Raw genomic sequence first — 25,503 nt, 5'->3', positions numbered from 1 at the left:
CAATTACATTTGAATTCTTATTCCGAAAGAATTAAATTATAAGTTGTTATCCATTCTAGGATGTTTAGGTATTATACTGTATATCTGACAAAGGCATGTTCCAAAAGAGGATAGATTACTGTTACAGCTAGTCAAACTATATTGCTTCCCTTCTCTGTGATTACTTACATCTTAAAGAAACTAGGTCTCTTAATAAGCTATAAAGGGCAATTTTAAGGCTGGTGTTTCATTTTAATAATATTCACTGCTTATCATAAAATTGAGACAAATATGTAGTTACATAAAAATCAACTATAAACTTTTACTGGAATGCCATCATCTTCAATGGAACTGCAGCCTGGATTTTATTTTCTGAATTGTTGGAAAACATCCTATACCAATTCTTCCAGTCATGTTTATGTCATACTGCTTTTTGTCTATCTTTCCTAGACAAAATCTTGTAAACCCAAAGATGGTACACCATGTACAGCAGGCTGAACTGAGAGAAGAATTCTTAAAGTGCTGCATTATTTTCCTGTCTGAGCTGAATTGCTCCCATTCAAACACATTTCCTGGTCTGAGTGCAGAAGACCTAAGTGCAAATACATTAAGTCCAGACCAACTCCCAACAGTAGCTGATTCTTCTTGGACAGAAGCATATAGCTTCATGCCTTATGGCAGTGGTCGGCAAACTCATTAGTCAACAGAGACAAATATCAACAGTACAATGACTGAAATTTCTTTTGAGAGCCACATTTTTTAAACTTAAACTATATAGGTAGGTACATCGTTATTAACTTAATTAGGGTACTCCTAAGCTGGCCTTTGCTAAAAATGTCCTCAATCTGATTGAGGTACGTTCACTGAGGTTGACCCAACTCTCCCATCCACACTCGTCCCCCTGGGGAGCGGGCCTAAGCTGTCAGTCGGACATCTTTAGTGCTGCCATGGAGGCGGTAGAGGCTCCTGTCACCGCCACTGCACTCGCCAGCTGTGAGCCAGGCTCAGGGCTTCTGGCTGAGGGGTGCTCCCCCTGTGAGAGCACACTGACCACCAGGGGTCAGCTCCTGCATTGAGCGTCTGCCCCCTGGTGGTCAGTGTGTGTCATAGCAACTGGTCATTCTGCTGTTCGGTCAATTTGCATATTAGCCTTTTATTATATAGCATTAATCTATACAATAAAAGTGTAATATGCTAATTAGACCAAACAACCTTCTGGACAAAGCCGCGGTGGTGGAGGCAGAGGCAGAGGCAGAGGTGGTCAGGGGCGATCAGGCAGGCAGGCAGAGGGATAGGGGAGATCAGGCAGGCAGGCAGAGTGGTTAGGGGTGATCAGGCAGGCAGGCAGGCAGGCAAGTGGTTAGGAGCCAGGAGGTCCCAGATTGTGAGAGGGATGTCCGACTGCCGGTTTAGCGGGATTGGGCCTAAACCAGCAGTTGGACATCCCCCGAGGGTTCCGGGATTGGAGAGGGTGCAGGGCCGGGCTGAGGGACCTCTCCCCCACACCCCCATGCACAAATTTCATGCACCAGGCCTCTAGTAATTAGATAATTACAACAATAACAGAAGCAGCACTAAAAGCACCCTGAACCACGGTAGGGAACCATTTCAATAAGCACATTTTGAATTTTAAAAATAAATGTTTAAATTTTGTTAAAATTCAAATTGGAGAACCAAGAAGAGAAGCCTATATACCAACATGCATGAAGCAAAACAAATATTTCATGAAGTTAAAAGAGTTTATATTGAATTACCTTTCATTTTAAGGTTGAGCTAGTCTTTAGTTTTTAGTTTCAAATTCTTATATATTTTATTGAATGTCAGTAAAAGGCCAGATAACACATATGAATGGGAATTTATTTGTCAATCACATGCAACTTTACTTTAGGACTATATCTTGCTAGAAAAAAGTTACCCCCCACACAGTTTTTCTGACCAGAAAATAACCATGTAATAATCTTAGACATTTAAAAATTGCTATAGTAATTGTTTTCTTTTTGCATTTTCTACATATTGATTTTTTTCCTTAAAGCTCAAATTGAAGGGGTCTATTAGCAATTTTTATAACACATATCTAAACATATTTGTTTACCCCAGTGCGTAGTTGATTGTTTTAACACCATTCCAAAATAAATATTGCTGTTAAATATAGCATCAGGGGCTAGAAGAATAATATAACATATTGCTTTTATATTACCAACTCTCAAAAATATTGTGCAATTACTTCTTGGCTTTGTTATGGCATACTTTAGTTCAATAATTCAATCAGTAATTAGAGCTATTTTTTATTTAAATTAAAGTTAGCAACGGTCAATTTGTGCATATATATATGCTTCTATTGGGGTAACATTCTTTAGGAAGCTACTTAATATAATGGAGGAGGAATGATTTTGATCATCCATACTGTCACTGCGTGTGTGTGTATGTGTGTGTGTGTGTATATACTATAAAAGATTCTTGCACTTTTACTTTGGAAACCTTTTTAACTTGAAAAATTCAAAATCACCTCAAAATTAGTTTTTGCTTTATGAAAATAATCAGATAATATGCAATTATTCACAAAATAAATATAGAGTTTTAAATAGTTCTTGAGAGGTAGAGTGTGATGTTATCCACCCCAACCCCCATCCTAATGGATGTGGCCTTGGATATCACTCTCTATCTTCAGCATTGAGTTTTCAAGTAGATCCATGTCTCCTTTGAAGAAGAATTATCCATAAAAACACAAAATGAAAGGACAAAAAAAGCAAATTTAGTAACAGCTAAAAAATTGAGAATCAAAGAAGTAAAATAACTAAAGCCTTACATCTAGGTTATAACAATTGCTGGGCTTGAAAACAGGTCTTTAGTTTTGAAAATATAAATAGTTTGTTTCCAAAGGAATCTAGAGGCTTCTTTTAAAATAGCATTGGGTTAGCAATCCCATATATTTTTTTACATAGATCTTATTAAAAGCCAAAGAATATGAAAAAGTAATGATTTTAATAATATGTAACCATTATTTTAAAACTAGAGGCCTGGTACACGAACTCATGCACCATTGGGGTCCCTTGGCCTAGCCTGTGAGATCGGGCCAAAACCAGCTCTCTGACATCCCCCAAGGGGTCCTGGATAGCGAGAGGGCGCAGGCCAGGCTGAGGGACCTCACTGATGTACGATCAGAGCCGGGGAGGGACGCGGGAGATTGGCCAGCTGGGGAGGGACTGCAGGAGGGCTCCAGGGCATGTCCGGCCCATCTCGCTCAATCCCGATCGGCCGGATCCCAGCAGCAAGCTAACCTACCAGTCGGAGTGTCTGCCCCTAGTGGTCAGTGCACATCATAGCGAGTGGTTGAGCGGCCCTAGCATATCATTAGCATATTACACTTTGATTGGTTGAATCGATGACCAGACACTTAGCATATTAGGCTTTTTTTTATATAGGATGAGTATGTATTTTGCTAAATTTCCCATTGGATTTACACACACTTGGATTGATCAGTTACCTACTACCTTCACATCTATACTATCAGGCTACTACTAATGAAAAATCACACAGCCTCCAAATTCATTCAACTTTAAAACTCATGGCCTGTAACCTGAAGGTGGAATCTCACACCTGCCTGACAATCCTTCCAGATCTCTTAGTCAATTCTCTTTTATACTTTTCATAAACACTATGGAAAACTTTCTAAGCCCTTAAAACTTTCATCCTCTCATTTTCTCAGCATTATCAGAAAAGCTCCTCAGAAATCATGGGAGATATTAGATTTTGGAGGTTCTACTACACATGACATTAGAGCTCAAGCCATTTTCACTTGAATGTTACAATATGGGGTGGGGCAAAAGTAGGTTTAAGGTCGTTTGTATGGAAAATAATACATCAACTAATAAATAGTAACACAAGAATAAACTGTGTTTAGCATACTCACAACTGTAATACTTTTGCCCGCCCCTGTATAAAATGGGCTCGGTGGGATAGGACTCAGAGACAGCATAACAGCTAACAACTGGGTAACACTGACATGTCAGACAGATATATTCCAATTTTTTTCTTTTCATAATTTTTATCGCTATAGGTAAGGCAAAAATGTATTTTTAACAATCATTAAAATAATGTCAATTATCTTAAAAACTTAAAGGGGTGGTTACTAATCAATCATTCAATAAATATTAAGTGCCTGCTATTATATGTTTCATGTAAAATTTCTCCCTCAAAATTTTTCTTTTCACTGCAGGAGGAAAAATAGAGTCCTCAGGTTTTATTTTATAATTCAAACATTTCTATCCAATTCAATATTTTTCTTAATAAATAAAACTCACAGATTAACACACCTAAAGTGGACAGAGGCTATATTCCTTTTCTTGACATGCTATTTATTAGAGAAAGTGTTTTCTCACACATTTTCCTATTTCAGTTACTGTCTCATGTTATACACTAGGATGCATATGTATACATACATATAAACCTTATGTATACATGTAAAACTAGGTGCTATCTTAGCCACAGAGGATGAGGCTGGAGACTACTGTCAAAGTTATATACAACCATATATGAATATAGGCAGACCTCAGAGATATTCTGGGTTTGGTTCCAGACCACCATAATAAAGCGAGTATCAAAACAAAGCAAAAATGCAACACCTGTGAAATGCAATAAAGTGAAGCGCAATAAAATGAAGTATGCCTATATAGGTCCCCTCTGAGATAGTGCTCATGAATTCTGTCCAATAGAGGTGCTCAATATTGGGATGTCAAACCAATCCGATTGAACTCAGAGCTAAAATACAGGGTGAATCATTCAGTTCAGGGTGCTTCTTCTCCAAAGACTATAAGCAACAATCCCAAAAATGTATACACATTTTAACAACTGACAGCTCAATTTTGAAAATGAAATATATTTTAATAAAAACTTCTTTTATAATTATTCAAAGTATGTGTATATATTTTTGGGGGGACATCCTATATTTATACAGAGATGGTTGCACCACTGGGATCACTGTGTGGTTAGTGAAGCAGATTATATTATTGCAAAAACTTCTACCATTGAAAGAAATGAATATGACTCTCTTCTGAGAGTGTTAAGAAAATTGATGAGAAGTAGGTCAATTAATTATTAACAAATTAAGTGTTAATTAATTGGCCACATAGTAGATAAATTGATTAGTTATTAATTTTTATTATACAAAATATATAATAAAGGCAATTTCTACTTTTTAGAAGCCCTATCACCTTATATTAATTCAATCCCACCCATGTACCTTCTAACCAAAAATGTTAAATGAAGGAAATTTTATGTAGGATAATTACCTTGACAAAATTCAAGAAACTCAATAATCAAAATTAGACCCCATAATATTATAAAAATTAAATTAAGAAAATAACATATTTTACACATTATATTTGCTTAGATAACTTGTGACTTATGAGAAAAGTCACACTTCCTGAGCTAATCAGAAGGGAGTGTATGATGAGAAACTGGGACGTTAGACTGTATTGGCCACTGAGATGGGACTTGCAGAGTCTTATAGGTGTATATCTTTTCCAACCACAGGCCGGCTAGTGCTAATAAGGAAGACAAGCATCAGAAGCCACTCCAAGGACATGTCCACAGGTATGGGTCCAACCAGTTAGTTGTGCAGAGATGGAGGCAGGCAGGCAAGAGTAAAGTTGGATGCTGCCTATTGAAATAAACTATTAAAAGAATCATGAATAGGATACTAATATGTGCAGGGGTAAGTGAGTTGTATAGTTACAAAATCAGGGTACAGCCCTAGCCGGTTTGGCTCTATGGATAGAGCTTCAGCCTGTGGACTGAAGGGTCCCAGGTTTCATTCCTGTCAAGGGCACATGCCAGAGTTGCAGGCTCAATCCCCAGTGTGGGGCGTGCAGGAGGCAGCCAATCAATGATTCTCTCTCATCATTGATGTTTCTATCTTTCTCTCCCCCTCCCTTCTTCTCTGAAATCAATAAAAATATATTTTTAAAAAAAGAAAAGAAAAGAAAATCAGGGTACATTCCCCAAGGGAGCAAAAAAATGTTGTTGAGGTCACAGCAGTTCTTTTTGATGGAATAATAATTATTTTGTTGTGTTTCTTGAGAAAACAGGAATTGTAACAAGATTTACTGACAGTGAGATATAGTATGGGAGGGTATGTTATAAAAAGAGTCATAACCCTTCTGTTACTCTCTCTGGTCATGTCCTTTACTGTGACTTTGCAGCTTCTCACATTAACAGCTATTCAGATTTTCTCTTCTAAATTTTGACTGGCCCATTAATTTGTTTGGTCAATAGAATGCAGCAGAAGTGATGGTGTATTAGTTCCAATCTGAGGCCTCCAAGGCTTTGCTTGCCCCTCTCCCTTCTCTTAGAATCCCAAGCGACCTCATGAGAACACACCCAGGCTATTCTGCTGCGTGATGAGAGCACACATGGAAGCAAGATGAGCAGCCCCAGCGGAGGCCATTCTAGACTAACCAGTTCCAGCTGACCTGGCAGCTGACGACAGACCCAAGCTCAACTGAACCCATTAATTAATGACTAGCAGGATTATGAGCTACAAAGTAAAAAAGAAATGCTTATTGTTTTAAGCCACCAAGTTTTGTAATATTTTTAACACAACAAAAGCTAGCTGATGCAGAAATAATTGGTTCCTAGAATTGAGGTGCTGCCACGACGAAAATCTAAAATAAGCGCCATTGGCAGTGAGCACTGAGCAGGGGCTGGAAAAACGGCTGACACACTCTTAGCAAATCCTGGGAACAATACACTGTTATTGGGGGTTAGAAAAAAATGGCGATCTGTGTTTTTTAGAATAAAATAATTGTCAAAAGTGCTGCCTGCCTCCGGAAACTTGAAAGATGGAAAATATATATAATTAACTTTTGATTTTGGCAAAAGACATCTCCACAGAATGTTGAAATGTCAGCTGGTTGGTCCTCGCTACATACTAGTATAGGTACAGGAAGAAAGAAATGGGCTAAATAGAAAACTGGCCAGTGTGTAAGGAGAAATTTGAAGGAATACAGAGGGGACAGAATTCTCTGGGATGTAAAGTAAGATTGTTTCTTATTTTCAGTCTTCCCATCCAGTAAAAATTCTCAAAGTAAAATGAGGCCTGAGGAAAAAGATACATGCAAGAGTGTAGCTCCACAATCTTTACTTAAGAAATCTGAAAGCATAAATATGTTGTAAAATAGGTTATCTGATTAGACAAAATTGCTCCTGAAGTCCTTAAGAGGCCTAATCCAAAAGTGACAGTCAATATGACTGTAGAAAGAGGGATGTCTTGGGGGGGAAAATTATGGGTATGGATTTTAAACAAAAGGATTGGACACACATCATGCTTATAGTAAGTCCACAATAATTTGGAGGGAACATTATATGTAAAAGTGATATCACCCTGAAATAAAAGAGATTGGTTTTACTCAAATTTCAAAAGACCTCTGGCTCCCAACTTTCTATGATCAGGAAGCTGGCTAAGAGCGTTGTCAAAGGCCTCTAAAGGGACAGTGAGAAGGAAGATGTCCCAGAGGGCAGAGTCAGCATCCAAGAGGTAGAGCTGAGAGTCATAAACTGGAAACCCTCCCAAAGAGCATGGCCTCATCTTATTCAAAGAATATTTACTACTCCAAGGTCAGGGACCTGACAATATCTCCCCATCTGGATTTTAAAATTGCTATGAACCAGTAACTGCTATGTATCCTGCATTTTTTTTCACTTTTAGAGTTGTAGTATTTATTTAATATATTTTATCCTTGCCCTGACCAGTTTGGCTCAGTGGACAGAGCGTCGGCCTGCAGACTGAAGGGTCCTGGGTTCGATTCCAGTCAAGGGCATGTGCCTTGGCTGCGGGCACATCCCCAGTGCGGGGTGTGCAGGAGGCAGCTGATCGATGTTTCTCTCTCATCGATGTTTCTGGCTCTCTATCCCTCACCCTTTCTCTCTGTAAAAAATCAATAAAATATATTAAAAAAAGATATTTTATCCTTTTATCCCTATAACAACAGTGTATATTAGATGTTCGTAAGAAAAATAATTTTTCACTTAATGAGTCCCTAGACCAAGGAAATCCACATATGATGAGCTTCATCTGTACTTGACATAGATAATGACATTTTAGAAATCAAGCCTGATGCCATAGTTCTATGGCGTGACTTTTCGAGATCCTCAGATAAGAATGAGTCTATTTTCTGTGGGGAGAAATATAAAAATAAAAGCAAGCATACTGTGGTAGATTCCAAAATTGGTCATAACCCATCACTCCTCCCTGTATCTATGCTCTTTGTAATGTGACTATGCAGTTTTTCTCCTTAAGAGATGGATTCTATTTCCCAATGTCTTGAGACTGGGATAGCCTTGTGACTTGCTTTGGTCAATAAAATAAATCAAAAGTGTTGATGCACCAGTCAGAAGCCTAGGCCTCTAGCAAGCTTAGTTGTCCACTTGTTCTCTTGGAACCATGCTGAGCCCAAAATCGAATAAACCAGGCTCTCGTGCTTGAGGATGAGAGATCACAAGGAACAGCAATGATCTATCACAGCTGAGACCATTCTAGACCAGGTAGCTCTAGCCAATCAGGTAGCTGACTACAGATTCATGCGTCAATCTGGATGAATTCAGAAAAAAAAAATCTAGCTGAGCCCATCCCTAATTGTTGACATACAAAATCATGATTTAAATAAACAACTGTACGTTAAGCCCCTTAGTTTTGAGATGCAGGGAGAGGTAACTGTGGGTAAGTTTCTTAATTTTTCTCAACTCCTCTTGTTCACACAGAAAATGGCGAGAAAAAGAAGCTATATGTTAAGCACTTAGGATAATACCATATATACGATAAACAATAAACATAAGGTATCATTATCCTTATTATTGTCTCCAAGGAGGAAACAATGGGTCTTCATTAATATTATAATAACAAATCTCATCATTTGTTGTGCACTTATTGTCAAGCCACTGTGTTTGGCACTTCACATGTTATCTTAAATCCTCACCACAAATTTTCAAGTAATTATTTTGATTTCCCTTTTATAGACGAGAACAACAAGTAATGAAGATTTTAAGTAACTACACTCAGATCTATGAACAATTAAGTCACCAAGCCAGGGTTTAAAGACATTCTAAATATTTCTATTATACCATGACCTCAGTGGTAGATTGAATAACGGTCCTAATTTTCTCCCTCGTGGTATTATTACTGATCAATTCCTTTACCATGGCCTCATGGTAAGTGGCACACATTTCCCTATCCCTAGACTTTGGCATTAGCCACGTGACTTGCTTTGGCAAATGATTAACAGATGTGACATGAGTAGAGGCCTGAAATATGATTAGGCACCTACAGTTGTCCTCTTCTGCTTCTGTCATAGCCATGAGAAGAACAACTGCCAGGTGGCTGGTTCCCCTCCGGTTAGGCACTCTAATGAGACACTTGGAGCAGAACTGCCCTGCTCCGTGCTCACAGATGCAAAACAGTTATAGTTAATTCACAGGTGCATGAATGAGAAATAACTGCTTAGTGATGGTTGCTATAGAGATTTTGTGGTTGTATGTTGCCTAGAAAAATCTGACTGATACAGCTTTATAGAGTCTTCAAATGTTGAATGATATAGCAATAACAAAACATTTCAAAGCATAAAATGTGCAATAACCTGGTATAGGTAGACAGAGGATAAGTAAATTTCAAACAAAAGTGAGGAAAACAGTTCTTTCATATGTGAGATAAAATTGTAGTCTCAAATGTTAGCTATCCTGCTTGGGAAATCTGGGGATAGAGATCTTGTGTGAGATTTAGATTCCTCGATTTCAGTGATTAAATATGCTTATGCAGGGACGGGTGGACTCACCAGCTATTGGGTGTTCAAACCCTGCACATTCCAAAGAAAAATGTGTTCCTTGCCTGGCTCCTGGGAGATAGCCTTTGGAATATCTTGCCCAAAAGATTGTCTTCATTTGTCTGGGGCCTTGGGCCATGCCTGAGAGTTTATGCTAACAATGTAATTTATGGTGGGGGCCTTGGGTCACATGGTATTGGTTTGTCCTTTAGAGGGGCTGTAGACTAACTATGGTCAACCTTAGGGCACTGCATGGGTACACTATGCCTACATCACCAACCCCAAGTAAAATTCTGGACACCGAGTCTTGGTTGACAATACCGATATGTGTTGTCAGAAATTGTTGCTGAAAGAATTAGATGATGTCTGTGAGACTTCCCTAGGAAAGGCCAACTAGAAGTTTGCATCTAATTTATCATGAACTCTGACCTATGTGCCTTTCACCTTTGCTTATTTTAATCTCTATCCTTTCACTATATATATATATATATATAAACATAGCCAGGAGTATAATAGGTTCTGTCAGTTCCATGAACTCTTCTATCAAGTTACTGAACATGAGAGTTTTCTTGGGGACACTTAACAGCAATGGTATTAACCTCATAAATTCTTGGAACTCAGGTTAGTTGACAGGCAAAAAAAGAGAGCAGCAAATGCATTGCACAGGTCTGGTTACTAAACTCCCAGAAGTGTGCTAGAGATGTCTAGGGAATCCCTCTAAGTCAGCAGTTCTCAACCTGTGGGTCGCGACCCCTTTGGGGGTCGAACGACCCTTTCACAGGGGTCGCCTAAGACCATAGGAAAACACATATATAATTACATATTGTTTTTGTGATTAATCACTATGCTTTAAGTATGTTCAATTTGTAACAATGAAAAAACATCCTTCATATCAGATATTTACATTATGATTCATAACAGTAGCAAAATTACAGTTATGAAGCAGCAACGAAAATAATTTTATGGTTGGGGGTCACCACAACATGAGGAACTGTATTAAAGGGTCGCAGCATTAGGGAGGTTGAGAACCACTGCTCTAAGTCGTCAAAACTGTTTTAGTAGCCAGGCCCTCCTTTTACTACTTTACACCCCTAAAATAAGAGCAACATGTGAATAGCATTGGGATTATAAAGCGTTTGATCACTTGTTACTTTATATGATAGAACAATTTAATAAAGACAAAACTGAGTTACAGAATAACATTGTAATTTGGGTGTGGGGAGTGGAACAGATTACTTTTTATTTTGGGAAAAATCCAAAGACTGTATCAAAAGATGCCACATGCAAGCGTTTACAAGTTAGAAATGAAAAAAAAATGTAAACTCAAAATTGGATATTCTTCTTGGAAGTAGAAGTTGAGAATAAGGCTCCCAAAATTTTAATGCTATTCCTATTCCCAACATAGAATTAAACACATTACAAAATTATCAAAATAGTTGGAAAGAATAATTAATATGTGTCAGAAACTACATGTGGGCCTTAAAGCCTAAAATATTTTACTATCTGGCATTTTGCAGAATCTTCCAACCTCTGTTGTAGAAGAATAGTGCTTATCTTTATCTGGTGTGGTAGGAGCGTCTAAGGGTCTCAAGTTCAGTTTCTTGATAAGAGAGCTAGTTACACTAGCATGCCCAGTAAGCAATTCATCTAGCTGTACATCTATGATGTATGAACTTTTATATATGTATATTGCATTTCAACAATAAGTTTATGTGTATAAGTGTGCACATATATATATGTGTACATATGCACATACATAAACACATGTACATCTAGTTATCACCCCCATGTGAATGTGCATATATACATATAAATACATATATACCTGTATGCATACAATGTGTATATATACACATATCTGTACATGTATATAAATATATGTGTATACATATGTACAGATATATGTATATATTTACCATTTCTACCACTATTTCATTCTAAATCACCTGCATCTTTCACTAGGATTATTACAATAATTTTCTGTGGATTTTGTTTGCCTTCCTTGAGTTGATTTCTTCACAAAACAGCAAGGCAATTCAATAAATATGTTCAAACTCTTCTTGTGACTTCTTGTCTCTCACCAAGCAAATTGTGAGGGGCTTGCTATGACTGGCAAGATGACTCCCTTCCCTGACCTCTTCTCTTGTTGCTCTTCTCCTTGTTCACTTTAATCCAGTCTGAAAACCCTCCTTGCGCATCCTTACAAACACCAAGCACAGCAGATTTCCACATCAGGTTCTTTGCATCTACTACCCTTTCCACCTGGACTTCCTCTTCATAGATATTTTCACGGTTTACCCCCACCCCCACTTTATTTTGTTCTTTATTCAAATGTCACTGTATCAAAGAGGACAAATAGTAAAAACGTTATTGCCCTGCACAGTTACACTCTTTCCCTTTATCTTATTTTTTAACAGCACTTTCTCCCACCATACATAATACATATTTTATGTTTATCATGGGTCCTTCCCATTAGAATGCAAGCAGCTTATTTGTGACTGTCAGTTTTGTTCACTGCTTCCCTCAATATCAAGAAGAGTAGTTCTTGAATTATAGTAGATCAAAATAAATATTTGTTTAATGAAGTGTGAATTTGGCTGTGGTCATAGAATGAGGATCCCTATAAACAATCAGAGAATGTGGATGTCTTCATCTCCCCCCCCCCCACCCCACTAGTCAAATATCCTACCACTATGGATTGTAGGTCCCTCCTACACAGGTATGTGTTTCTGGAGACCAAGAACTCTGGTACAAAGCTTGTCGCTGTCAATTCCTAGGTGGGTGATTATGCTTAGTCGTTTTCCTAGGCTATGAATTGGAAATTATTGTAACAACTTCATAATGCTGTTGAAAGAATATGAGCAAACACACATGGTTTAAACTTGGCACAAGTAAGCACTAAATATATACGGTTTATTGCCACTATTAGAATTATTCTGGTGCCCATAGGGTATTGTAAATACTTATACTCACAAAATTTGGGAAGGACAGTGGAAGTTCTTTAAGAATTTCACCCAGGGCTGGATAACTGGAAAATGTTATTGACGGAAAAGTAGATTTAAGACGGAAGATTTAAGACTTCCATCTTCCTTGAACTTATTAAATTTCAGGAAAATGTTAATGTTGGAAAAAATTAAAGAAAACGTTTTACTTTTTAAAAAACCAGGAAGAAAAAGAATGACAATAAAAATTAAAATATTGCAAAGTGAATTCATCATAGGTAAAATGGCCAATAAATTGTGCTTTTAAAAAATTCTGAAGTAATTTGTTTCCTTCTGCCATGTAATATATTTTACTTACATAGGAAAACTACACCTCTTTAAATATAAAGATTTTTATATAAAGAGATATTATTTCAGCATCATAAATGCTTAATTCCCCAATTGTCATTCAGTTACTGAATAATTTTAAATAAAAAGGCCAATTATCTAATATGGAACTCGCTTTCTTCTCAAAGTAATTTTCCATCCTGTTAGTTTTATATCACAAGTGATGCGGAACATGCTTCAGACACTATATATCATTTCCCAGTGCAGTTTATAAAAACCCAAACTAACAGGAATTAGTCAAACCTCCATTGTTACTTATTTGAAAGCTGAAATATAGTTTCCAATTTAACTACAGACTATGTTCTAAGAAACCCCTTTCAAATTTAGTATATTTGACAAAAAAAAATTTTTTAAACCCTGCAATGCTCTCTTCTGAAGTAAAATGTGAATCTAAAGCTAGTGAGTGCAGCCATAAAAATATGAGAATCTGTCCAAATAGATAACATCAAACACAAAAGCTATTGTTTCAGTTTTCCAACTGTGTTACTGATTAATCTATAGTGCATATGGCATTGTGTAAGCGCTAGTCTGATCTTTGCCAATGTTTTTTGTTTATTTGTTTGTTTTCATTTTCTGGAGCTGGAGCAAATTTGATACTTACTACATAACTCATTCTTGAAAGGATAACATACTTCATGTCCATCTCTTTGTTACACTACAACACACACACACACACACACACACACCTGTACACAGAAATTATATTAAGGACTGCATTTGGAAAAAGGTCCATTTTATACAAAGCTAAAGATCAAAACCACCCTGACTGTCAAGAGCAAAAAGCTTATCAGCTTGCCTGGATTTATCACCAGTGGCTGCTATCATAAAACCCTTTGTACAAATAACCATTTTCTGAACATGAACAGCAGATTCATCAACCAAAACATCTTTAGCCCAAAGTACATCCAAATAGATATTTCAAGAAAATCTCCAGCACAGTCAAGCCTTGTGACTCCCGAATAGCACAGTAACTGATAGTCAAGGTTAGTGAGCAAAAGATTTAAAGTTCCTGTGTTTTTATCAGAGATACACAGACCTATCACAATAACACATTGTGAAGAAAACCAGAAAAAGCCCCACAAGAGTGTGCCTTAATGACTTAAAATGCTGCATAAAAGTATTTTAGCAAAGAACTGAACACTGTTTGATCTATTCATGCGAATTTGTACATTCTCAATTGAAGCTAAATCTAGCATTAATTCACTGGACCTGCTTTATATGAAAATTTACCTTTTTTTCAATAATATATAACACAATTGTTATTTATTGAAACCTTCAAAGTACATTCCCATTATGAGGCATTATAGTGTTTATGGGTATTTAAATATGATCCCTAATTGTCTAATTGTTTCAACTAATATCTAGTCTTAACTACTCACACGGACAAGAAGGAAGAAAATATATGTATTAGTTTACCTGAATTATATCAAGCTATAGGGAAATTCAAGAGGCATTTATTAGTTGCAACATCCAGTAGTTATTAAGAAAGCCTATTTATATTCTCCCCATTGTTATTAAAATTTAAATAGTGTCCTAGTAACACAGGCCCATTCCAATTGTTAGGCAAATGAGTTCCACTACTTGTTTAACAAATAAGAGAATGTCCCTTTGCTTTATTGTCATTGTTTAAAATTTTATATATTGACATGATATCTAAAAAGTTTTAGCCAGATGTGAATATGATAAAAAAAATCTTAGATGAAAATGTCATGGCTTATTTACATTTCATGACACACTCACTGGACAGCATGTGATAGTCTGTTACACCTCAGCTGGGAAATAATGAATATCATATACAAATCAGGGTTTCACATGCATCCCACCCAATTTGAAAACATATTATGACTTGTTCTGGAACATCAAGAACATCCAAAATCAAAAGTGGTGTTCCTTAACACTGCCCCTTACTTCCCATCTGGTCATCTATAGTTGTAATATATCCAATTAAAACAAATAGTAATTATTGCCATTTATCTTTAATACTTCATTCTGCTTTGAATCATGAATAAAAAGTAAAAAATTTTACCTTAAAAAGTTTCACAGAAACCCAAATCTTTACTCTGGACTCAAATGGCTACTTATTAGACATGGAAGAAAGATGGAAGAAAGATGGAAGAAAGATGGAAGGAAGGAAGGAAGGAAGGAAGGAAGGAAGGAAGGAAGGAAGGGAGGGAGGGAGGGAGGGAGGGAGGGAGGGAGGGAGGGAGGGAGGGAGGGAGGGAAGGAAGGAAGAAAGTTCTAAGTTTGGGGGAATGATTCCAAGATAAAACCAAAAGTGGGAAGAAGGTAGATGAATGAGAGAATATGATATTGCTAGTTCTTAATAAGTTGAGGCCCTTGATTAGACAAAACTTTTCTGAGTTGTCAAACTTCTAAACCTAATTCATGTTTAACATTGAATGAGTTATCTTTTCCTACATGTGAGGTAGAGTTTATTTGTGCAAAGACAATAGCTAGAATTCTCCACTCAACCTCCTTTGGAATTATCTACTCTAATCTGGCTAAAATTTTAAGGGGAGAAGACAGTAATACCCCTGGAGATTAGCATCATGATTCTCAAATTATTTCCTCTTTGCAGAGCCCATTGGCAAAGCCATTGAAGTGGGCCACTCTACTAAACCAATAGAAGCTTGGTCTTCTTCTCAGATTGTATATGTGCAGAGGGAAAAACAAAAGAGTGTAAGAGTGTCTCTAACACACAGAATTCTCCTGAGCAGAATAAAAAAGCATGAGGTTGCTTTTATACTTTTACATGGAAATGTGTTGCAATGTGAACAGAGACCTGCCAAGTACCCTGGTGATTAATCAAGGGTGGAAGTCAGCTATACTTTAAAAAAAAGAGAAATACATGTAAAAAAATCCAAAATAATTTTAAAAGGTCTTCAATTAATAAATGTTTGTTATTTGTATTTTTCTATTTGATAGTACCATTTTAGATCAATTACATTATCACAATATATCCATGCTATATGTACCTCTCAGGAAAATGACGTTGATATGCTAACCTTCCTTGAGAATTAAGCTCTTTAAGGATGTTTCAAGCTTTTACTTTTTAATGTTTTATGATGTCTTTAGTTTTTGTAACTGCACTTTCTCTAAACTTAAGTATGTTATTATTCATACTGAAAAACAGGAAGTTATGAAGAAAAAAATTTACCAAGGACTATCTACCAATCACTTTTGTTAAGATTTAAAGAATATTTAGACCACAAAGTAAACAAACCTTTTTAAGGATCTATGTGTACATAAAAAACAGGAATAGTTTACATTCCTAGAAGATTAAAAACACTTTAAATTGGACTTAGAAGAAATTAGTTTACAGTAATATCTTCTTTTAAAAATCATAGAAGTATTTGATAACTGGAGAAAGTTACTAAGCAAATAAATATTTTAGTATCAAATTCAGTTAAGGATAAATTCTGAAAACATTCTCAAGCTAATTGATATGTCTTATACAAAAATTACATAGAAAGAAAATATAAATTGATAGTAAAGATAGACTAATACTGATGCAAGCTTTTCTCTTACATCCCTATCGGATAAGTTCTTATTTTGAAGAGCTACCAAGATAATTAGAGATAGAGGTATTATCAAATATTCCCTATGGGATTTTCAGGAATCAAAGCCATTCATTACATGTGTGCTAACAGTCAAAAGAGATCTATGTTAAAATTTATAAAAGGCTTCTATAGCACCCAAACCAGGACAAACGAATTGCTGATACGCATCTGATTTTCAACAAGTCACCCCCGTTCATTTCCATTTTCTCTCTCAGGCAGGGAGCTGGCTCATAACCCATGCTTTTCACAACCACAAGTTCTTCTTTATCCCTAAATAACCAAATCCTCAAGAGAGCAGCAGACAGCGGGAGAAGACAATTTATTTAGAGAACTATTATGTGAGGAAGAAAACAAGTTGCCATTTCCAATTTGAAACATAATTAGGGAGACAATAGCCTCTGACTGCTGCTCTTTGTTCCCTTTAGATATTTATGTGGGACAGTCATTGGAGTGCATTTTCCTGTTTCATTTCACATTGTCTAGAAAAGGGTTTCTCATGCTCCGTGCCTTTCCAGTTAGATTCAGAAGAGAACATCTTGCAGTTACTGCCCTGTGCTAAGGCCACACATCACTGCCTTCTGGATATTGTCAGCTGCTCAAACTTTTGTTTAATTCTGCCAACCAGCGGCGTAAACAGGATTACTAGAAGGAAAAGGTGGTGGCATGGGATTGGGTGGTCACAGGCTTTCTATCTGTTATTGGAGAGCACTGGAAAAGTCAGCCACCCCCTTTTTGACAAATTGGCATATATATTTTTCACAATTCAATGGATATTCATATATGTATATAAATATATCAAATCATCCTGTCAATGATGATGTCGAATGAGGAATTAACACCCATTACATTTCCAAGGAGATCCTTTGAGAGTAGAGCGGGACTGCTTTCTCCTTTTCCTATATAAGTGGAGAAAAATAATTTACTATGAAGTAATTACTAAGAAATCTCTCTGATCCAAAGCACGGTGTGTGCATATTCAGGATAAAATTCTAAAAGATGAATACTAAAATCCCAACATATATATTGAGTAACTACTCTGACGCAGCGATCAAACCTCACACAAATGTATGAGGTAGTCACTATTATCCTCAATTTTTATAACTAAAAGTGGAATGTAAAACTTAAGTATCCAAACCAAGCAATACAGCTACTAAGAACTGAGACTGACCCTTTTGTTCATCCCCTCATTTTATTGCATTGCCATATATTTCAACCAGGCAAGTCAGTGCCCTAATCTTACTTACACATCCTGATTTTGAAAAATCAATAATACTTTGGATCCTCTGTAATGGCATCAATTTTACAAAACACAGTTTTTTTGAGCCGTGAATAGGATATATCTGCTCTTGGAACAGGGCTGGGCATATGCCCACCAAAGGACTGGCTCAGATCTTCCTTATAAGCATTTCTAAATATTATGTAGACAAACCATCACCATGGCAATTTGCTAGCCCTCCATGGCCCATACTCTGGAATGTGATGCAAATTCATGACAAGTTTTATGTTATATAATCAAGTTTTATGTTTTGATATAATCACAAATATATTAAACCAGTTCAGTAGCCTTCTTTTTCCCAAGCTGCATTAAATGTTAAGATCTAATAACCTTTGATTTCCAAATTTTTGGACAAGTTTGGGACCTTACAACTCGATAATACATTTACTTTCATATTTAATATTGGATCTGTTATTCAGAATATGATTGTGGTAGGCTGCAGTAATAATTAACCCTCAAATCGGTTGCTTAACTTAGTAAAAGTATTACCCACACTTTGTTTTCACTTTTTATTGAAATATGTTTGACATACCATTGTATGTACAACATGTTGATTTGATACAGTTATACCTTATATTATAGTATTAGCTGGCGCCTCTATTACATTACACCGTTATGTCTCTTCTATGGTGGAATAATTAAGATGTAGTTTGTTAGCAAGTCTGACGTTTATAACATTGTTGTCTATAATCACTATCCTGTGCGCACTGTGTTTCCCCCCACACATTATATGCCTGTCAGAGCTTAGGTAGAGCTCTGTTACTCATCATACTCATTCTAAGATCCAGGCTCATGGAGCAGCTGGTATTTGTAACACTGCCAGTAGCCCTGGGAAGAGGGAGAGCATGGCAAATCTTGCACTGGCTTTTGGAGCTTACAGATAGCGTGGCATCTATCATCTCTACTTACATTTCATCATTCAAAACCAGTCACATAGCCATTCCAATTTATACCAATGGGAGAAATGCAATCTCACCCCTTGCTCACGTGGACCAGAAGTATTCGATAAAGGGCTCTGATGATTAAAAAGCCTGCTTTTTGGTTACAAATATGTGTGGATCACTCTCCTTCCTGCGTGCAAATATACTCACCCTCCCCAAAGGAAACAACCCAGGTGGGTATAGTTTCAAGCCCAAAGACCAGAATCTCTAGATAATTCCTGATGTTCTCTCCATCGGGTCCAGTTATAGCTCCTTTTAGTCAGTATGAAATAAAGGGATAAGTCTACTGATCTACTTTCTAAGATAGAGTGTGTCCATAATTTTACCCCTGGAACGTGGTCTTTGAGTGAAAGCATGACTAGGCTAGGAAAGAAATGAATAGCACCTAGAGGTGGATGTGTTGACATACATAGGGGACTTTGCATCCTCCCTTTTTCTAGAGAAGGCGATCATGTCTTCAGTCATGTGATGTATGTGAATGTACGTGTCATGTTAACATTATGATTTCTTACTAGTGGAGGCAGTGGTCGTAGTAAGAACTAGTGGTGGCAGTGGTCAGAAGTTTAATAGTGGATGAAAGAACGTCACGGGTGCTGAGATGAGATCGGGTTAGACTGTTCTGGATTAACTGGTGTCAAGTCAATATCATTGTCATCCCCTTTGCTGGTCTCCTCTGCATCACAGAAGGAACTAGCAATACATCCCCCGGGGACATTTTCCCTCTATGATTTCCTGTAGGGTTAGGTTTTACCACTGACAGTCACTCATGTGAGCTTCGGAAAATGAAAGGGAAGAAAATGTTATTCATTGGAGGCAGATCCATGAGCAGATGTCAGTTGTGAAGTTTGCAGGAACTTCTGCAAAGTGTCCACTGAGGTGTCTGACATCTTATGAGGCTTCTTGGGGAACATTCACGTCAGAGCAACTCGCTGGGGTACTCACCTGCCACTTTCTGGAGGTACTTGTGTTATGCAGCAGCTCCAACACAAACTCCTGAGAACTGCCATTGCCATTCTGCGGCTAAGCGGCCTCTTCCTGCCTTTCCCAGCCCTGGGTCCCACAATTATGAGTGCCTCTAATTCTGGGTATTATCAAAGACACATAGAGCAGCTTCTGTTTTCCCAAACACTGACACCCTGAGTAATATTGAATATCATGGGGAAGACACTTGAGAAATCGCTTGCATGTAGCACATTATATTCTGTTGCTTTGAAAGAAATATACTTTTAAAGTTTTATATTTGAATATATTTGAGAGCACTGGCAAAGAGTATAATGATAATGAAATTGCAAACATACTATATTTTGTTCATATTGTTATTCATGTTTCAAGTTTCAGTTATCAATAGTTTTATGCTGACAAAAATATTTTTAAAAAACCAACCTAAAATTTAGCATTGAATCTCTAAGTATAACACACAGAAATAAATGAGTAGTTTTTATTGATTTTCATTTCAATTCATTTGAAACTCCGGCAGAAATAACATATGTTTTAACTAATAATTATTTAAATGCTGTTATTTTAGGTTTCAAACCAAAATAAATAAAATCTGCAAGGAATGACATAAAATGCCACCTATAAGCAGAAGGACTCATAGATAAGGGACATGTAGAATTTCAAATTATCCACCATCTTTCACAAATGACAAGTCTGAAAATCTAACAAGTAGCTCCCACCTCTACAGGCTATCAGGTCCCTATTTAGTTTCTTATTTGTCTCTGTCAGGCTGATCCATGGGTCTAGTCCTCAAGTCATCAAGATGAGACTTGGCATTGATCACTGAAATTTATGATACTTTGAAAGATCATACCTGATTAATGGCACAGCCACACTTTATGTATTTTCATATCCACACTCATTCACAGTCAGTGCTGGTAGCATGCTGAAATTGTAGGAAGACTCTTAGATGAATTGGAGATTGGCATAAATCCTGGGGTCTCTGTCCTTTATGATTAAAAAGCTGCCACATTTCTTCAAGGAGCACCTAAGGTTTGAAGCACATTTTGCCCAAGAAATGGCTTACATTTCAGCCTAATTCCACAGGCTAAAAGTTAGCTTGTTAAATGTTTCAAAATCATTAGACTCCTAAAAGTTTTAAAACACTGGCACCGTTTTATAGACTGTCATTCACCAATCCCCACTTTGTTCTTTCTCCTCTTCTTTGATCTCTATATTAATAGACTTAGCATCCTTGAGCCGCAGTTTCCTCATGTGAAAAATAGGGTAATAACAGTACATCTTTCAGAGGGCTGTTATGGGAGTAAATGAAATAGTCATGTAAGCTGCATAGGCCAGTGCTGGGCATCTAGTACCTATCAATAAATGTCACATCTTAATATCCTCAACCAAATAGTATCCCACAATATAAACACCAAACAAATATTAAATGAAATAATTCAAGTATAGCCATCAAAGTTCATAAAAATTGTTTCTAACTTTCCCTATCTCAATTTCAAAATTTTTAAAAATAGGTTCTGGCTTAAGAATCTCTTATTTCATGGCTTTTTTCTTTTCTTTTCTTTTCTTGCATGAGCAACTCTGGAGTTGAGTGATCACATGCACAATTCTCCTAGGTGGTCTTCCGTGCACTTCCCCAACCTAAATGTGGACAAAGCTTTGCTCAGTCTGTAACGTCTCGGGAGGTCACAATCCAGGGTGGGATGGCCCTGGGCAAATGAATACAAAACAAACATCTAAAGAGGAACAAAGTAAAAATCTATTAAATGAATGTGAACAAATTTCTTGGAAGTGATGTCCACATTCCTTGAAATTCTTTTTTTATCAATATAGGTTCCCTGGTTTAGGTGTGTCTAAAGTTTTCAACATTTCCCATAGTAGTAGGTAGACCTCCCAGGTATATCGCATGTGGGAAATGTGTGGTCTGTGCTCACCTGCCCTCTCCGCTACATTCCACAAAGTATGAGCTCACCCTGCACAGCTGTCAGGAGCTTTTGAAGTTCTTTTCATGTACCCTGCCATGCTATTAAACCCTTTTTCATGTTATTTTCTTTCCATAAACTATATTGTTTTGCCTGTATAACTGCTAAAAATACAAAGGGATGCCTTTAACAATTTCAAAGATCCTTCTTTTTATCACAGAGGAAAAAACTTCTTTAGGTCCTTCTCAAGTTTATAAACTTAAAAATTGGGATGGGAATGTGCACCTGCTACGGTGTCTAACCCTCGCACCTGGAATATTTGTTTCAAGGGCTCCCTTTTTTGTTCATTGTCAGAGGTTCAGATTTTTCCATAAATACTTTCTGAGTCTTGGCAACTGGCATTTTTGTTTGTTTGTTTTTTTTAAATTTTGTTTTATTGCTTAAAGTATTACAAAGAGTATTACATATGTCTCCTTTTTTTCCCCCCTTGACATTTCCCCGGTCTCCCCTACCCCCCAGTGTCTTGTGTTCATTGGTTATGCTTATATGCATGCATACAAGTCCTTCGGTTGATCTCTTACCCACCCTCCCCTAACCCTCCCTGGCCTTCCCGCTGTAGTTTGACAGTCTATTCAGCTGGCTTTAGCTCAGCGGTTCCTTCACATAAAACTGGCTTGTTTTTGATGATAGATTAAAACTGGTTACCAAACCCTGTGGGTAAAACATCTTATAGTAATTGAAGGTGGCATTTACATGGACAATACAAGCAGCTAAAAACAAAACATTTCTGATTCATGACTTACCTTGATCATCTTGACAAAAGGCTAAAAAATGCAATAACTGGAAAGTAGGTATGACATACTAGGTTTTCTAGACCTGAGTGTTAGGACAGGGTTAGAATCCCATCCTTCTTAGAAGTATATGTATTTTAAATGAACAGTATTTTTCTTTGACTCATGAAAACAAAGCAGAAGAGCTGCTGAAGAAATTTTGTTCTGCCTTTTGTCAATGACTGCAGGTCTCATCCCTAAAAACAGCCTGCCAAGTCAATCCTGTTTAGTAGATGGTTTATACCTGGAACTTTTCCAACAGCAGTCAGCACATGGTAGGCAGGAAAACAAAACAAAAACTATAAGTTTAGTGTCTGGACAGACTTGGGTTCTGATTCTAGATATTAACTGTGTTATGCATTATATTTATAAGCCTCATTTCCTTCAGCCTAAAAAAAATAAATAAATAAATAACGATCACTACCTGGCAGGGTTAGGGTTCTTAGGACATTAACCCTCAGTTAAGGTTTATTTTCCTTCTCTCTATCAGTCTTGTCTAGCTCCTCTCCTTCACTTGTAGCCCGTCACATGCTGGCTGGTCTGTTATTCTGTCCCCTGACTCCATCATTCAGGTATTACAACTCTCTGAATTAGGTAATTTTATTTGCATTTTCAGAGAAGAAAAATGGGTGTGTATAGAAGTGTATTAGTATGTATTCAGGAAACCAAATGCCACTCTAGGTTTTCCAAACAGAGGGACTTTAAATTTGGGAATTGTTTAAATAAGTGATGGAAAAACAGAAAGAGCTGAAATCCAGATGCAGCAAGAGTAGAAAACACCCTTTCTCCCCACCCAGGGTTTGGGTCAACAAGAAGAAAAACCAGAACCCTGGGCCATCCTATGGGAATTAACTCAGGCACATGTTCAGAGGGAACTGAAGCTGGTGAAGGGGGCAGGGAGATGGGAACATCTGTAATAATGTCAACAATACAAATAAAATAGATTTAAAAAAAAAAGATGGAACTGAAGCCACTAGAATATGCAGCTATTGATGAAGGTATACTGCTGAAGTTAAGACAGGAGGGGTACAGTTACATTCCCAAGGTCAAATGACCAGTAAACAGAAGATTCAAGATTGGAATCCAGATCCTTCTAATTCCTTCATTATGGAATGAATAAAGTATTATAGGTGAGAAAGGCTTGTAAGTGACAAATCACAATAGGTAATTATGGCATTATGAACCCTCCTTCAAAAAGTAGGCCACAAAAAAATCCTGGGCTCTAGAACCTAACACTTTCCTCCAGTGATTTCATCTATTCTAATAGCTTTGGGTCAAAGCAGACCTTCAGTAAAAGTTTTTGGATAAAAGTGAGTCCAAAGAGTTTTTGCCAAAGTTTTCTTTATGGTATCTTTTCAGCCAATAGATTAGTAACCAGGAACTTTCATTTCCAAACAAAAAATCAGAAGACTAGTGGGAATATACAGGGATATAGTACTTTGAGTGATCTTTTTCTGTTTGCTTTTTTGTCTTATTTCGTGGTTTAATTACATTTTTTTGGAAAAGATATATAAAGTAGAAGTGTTTGAAGCAATGGATAATAAGACTGGACTTCTTATTTCCTAAATCCTGGTGTAATATATACAAGGATTTGCCATGAAAGATAGTCAATCTAGTGTGTATTACTCATCCATTTCACATGGCAGTGACAGTACCAAATGTATTCAATGAGTGGTCTTTATTCCCACAGAGTAGGAAATGCATAATGGATGGGAAAATAAAAAACTCACTTTGCAATACTCACAATAGCCCAGTACAAGAAACTTTTCCAAGTATTGGTTGAAACTGCTGACCAAACTAAGCCAAACTACAGTTGAACTTCTGCCAGCTACAAAGGGCTGTGCTCGAACTCCATTTCACAGTTTTTGGGTTTCATAGCCTTTAGGCAAGCACAATTCATACCCTTTACTATGCTTGAAAAGGTTCATTTCAGGAACTGTTTCTCAAGCAAAGACGATAGCACACATTATCCTAAAATGTTACTATGTTTAATTAAAAAAAGTCCTCTAATTTAAAGTTCTATGTGGCACACCCTTGAGATTTACAGACAGATATTACAAAATATTAGTATCTACATACAGGCTTTGAAACCCAGTAAATGTTAATATTTTCAGGGATTTGAAGTTTCATCAACTTCTCACATTTTCCCAACTAACCTATGAATAAGAAAGGATGTTTTGTTCTATATGCTTTGCAAATAATAAAAGCAACTGGATTTTGTGTGGAAGGCTGACTTCAGTTCTACAACAATATTTGGCTGATGAATTTTGTTTTATTTCAGCCCACATTTTAAAACACTGGTTGTTCACATCAGGAAAAATACAACCTCTCAATTTTTTAAATGAGAAGACCAAAGTCTAAAGCCATTATCTTTGTCAGTTGCTAAATTTTAAATAACCCAGTGGATTAAATCATATTTTAATGGCAAATTATATTTTAAGTATTGTTTTTAAAACATTGCATATATCAGAAAGCTAGAATAAATCACCTAAAAATGAGAAGCAAAGAAAAGGGGAGAGAGACTGCGTTACTAGACAAACTATTTTAATCCTTTAAACTTTATATTGATTATTTACTTCCAAAATTAGAAAATGTAACTCTGAATCTACAGAGTTCTCCATATTTGACAGTGACTAAGGAATTGTTTTCTTGAAGAACGTTCTTTGATAACGGATAATAATGCGTAGTTTCTTCAGTTCCTGCGACTCCATCATCAATAATGCATCATCACAATGTCACCTTGCCTGTCAGGCTCGGAAGGAGGGATGAACATGGGTATTTAATTGCTCCCTCTCTTGCTAGAATTGGCAGCTTTTATTAAGAGTTAGTACACATGGGCACAATGAGCCAGGGGAGGTGTCTTAGCTTAGCTTCAGCATAAATGCTGTACCTGAAAC

This window comes from Myotis lucifugus, unplaced genomic scaffold (assembly GCF_000147115.1).
Source record: "Myotis lucifugus unplaced genomic scaffold, Myoluc2.0 scaffold_32, whole genome shotgun sequence".
NCBI classification, from domain to species: domain Eukaryota; kingdom Metazoa; phylum Chordata; class Mammalia; order Chiroptera; family Vespertilionidae; genus Myotis; species Myotis lucifugus.
This window is presented reverse-complemented; position numbering follows the sequence as displayed.